Below are 2,054 nucleotides of genomic sequence, written 5' to 3'. Positions count from 1 at the left end.
TGCCTTTGTTGATCTTTACTAGGACCATGAGGGGATGAAGTGGAAGAATTGGATATGGTGGATGGATGTATGTAGAAACCCAAAATGGATGGATGGTATAAAGGCTTTAGATTTGGATCAAATGGATGGAAATGAGGAAGGAATGGGAATATGGATATAAGGGCCCAAAATGGACTTGGAATATGGATGATGGGAACATTTAGATTTGGATGAAGGGATTCTAGATTTGGAAGGAGTTAAAGGTGTACCAACATCTTGAGACATTATTTCTTCAATGCAAGTTGTGAGTCCATGTATAGAGGGTTCATGAATGGATTGGATAGGTGTGATAGGCTCACGTGAATGATTATGGCCACGATGGGGATCATGAGGGATAATAGGATCTTGAGATGGATTGTGATCATGAAATACAAATGAAGGGGTACTTTGATCTTGGCTTATAAGAGGATTATGTGGTTGAATGATGGATCGCAAGATGGAATAGAATCATATAATGGAGTGGAGGGGATGGAACCATGAGATGGAGTGATTTTATCTTGACATGGAGGAGTGTTAGTGGATGGAGTGGAAGGAACATCTTCATGAAGTGGAGGATTTATGCATGCTATCTCTTGAGATGGAATGTAATCATTAATGGGTGTGGTAGAGGGAATGTCTTGATCTTGATTAGGAAGGGGATCTTGAGATGGATTAAGAGGGATAAATGAATCTTGAGGGATAAGCGAATAATGGTATAGGGAATTGCTTGGATCTAAAGAAGAGTAGGAATCCATAATGGGATGCTTTGGAAGAAGTTCTTGACATGGCATTGGGTGTATGAATCTAGGTGATTGGACCACTGCATTTTTAGTTTTGTATTTAGACAAGCTTTCTACCAATGATTGTGGGACAAAGATATAATTATTACAAGGTGGGGATGATGTTGACTTTGGAGGATTAGGATTGCGTGGCAATTGGGTGCATTAGGTAGGGGACTGAGATGATCATTTTGGACATTAAGCTCAAAGTATGGGGAATTACATGGAGGATTTGGGTTGGATGAAACATGAGGATTATGGACTTGGAAACATGTGGGAAGAGGACATATGTTTTGGAAGTTAGATTTGTTCTTTTGACCCCCATTTGATAGGCTAAAGACATAATTCTTGAGTTCCTCAAATTCTTGGGCAATGAAATTTATGTTTGAGGAATTATGTGGGCTGTGAGGTGAATAATATGTAGATGAAGGACAATGAGGTGGATTTCCCTTGTTAAAGGTAGAAGAATAAGGAATGTGAGATAGATTAGGACTGGACATGCAATTTTAAGGATTGATTTGGTATGTAGGTTGAATGGGAGGTATAACTCCAGATTGCCTTTGAAGATCTTCAACTATTTGGTTAAGACAATTTGTATCTATGGAACTTAGATGAGGAGTGGTGAAAGATTTGATGATGGATGAAATATGACCTTAGGACTAGGTGCAATTTTGGTTTTTGTTTGGATCTGATTGGACTTGATTTTATTTGATATTAGGTGAAGGTTTTAGATAACTTTGATGTAGATAAAGACTTATGATATTGCAAACAATTAGATGTTGGATTTGGAGGTTGATATATTTTTCCACTTGGAGATGGACAAATGATCCCAATTTGGAATAGGATATACAATTAATGACTCAATACTTGGTGATGGACAAATGATCCCAAGCGAGCGAGTACAACTATGATAAGTTTTCTTAAGTATGAAGCTCTAATATCACACATTGCATAAATCTTTCTTCCTAAAGATTGGATTGAATCTTGATGAATGAGAAAGATGATTGATGATATTGATTTGAGTCAATCAAGATAGTTAGGACTGAAGTCCAATATTTATGATGGTGCTCCTATGTCCAAAGTGGAATATTTTATGAAAAATTGAAATATAAGAAGATTTGAATAGATGAAATTAGAAAGATTGATTTTGGATAAAGATGTAAATGGATTGAATTAGGAATTTATTAGAAAGGAATGACTTTGACAAGGGATTAGATTAAGAATTATGAGGATGAATCATTGAATGAGGGAATTGGA

The sequence above is a fragment of the Cupressus sempervirens genome, chromosome 5 (genome assembly GCF_028749045.1).
Source record: "Cupressus sempervirens isolate cs-2001-9-10 chromosome 5, ASM2874904v1, whole genome shotgun sequence".
In the NCBI taxonomy this organism is placed as follows: domain Eukaryota; kingdom Viridiplantae; phylum Streptophyta; class Pinopsida; order Cupressales; family Cupressaceae; genus Cupressus; species Cupressus sempervirens.
Note: the sequence above shows the minus strand (reverse complement) of the source record.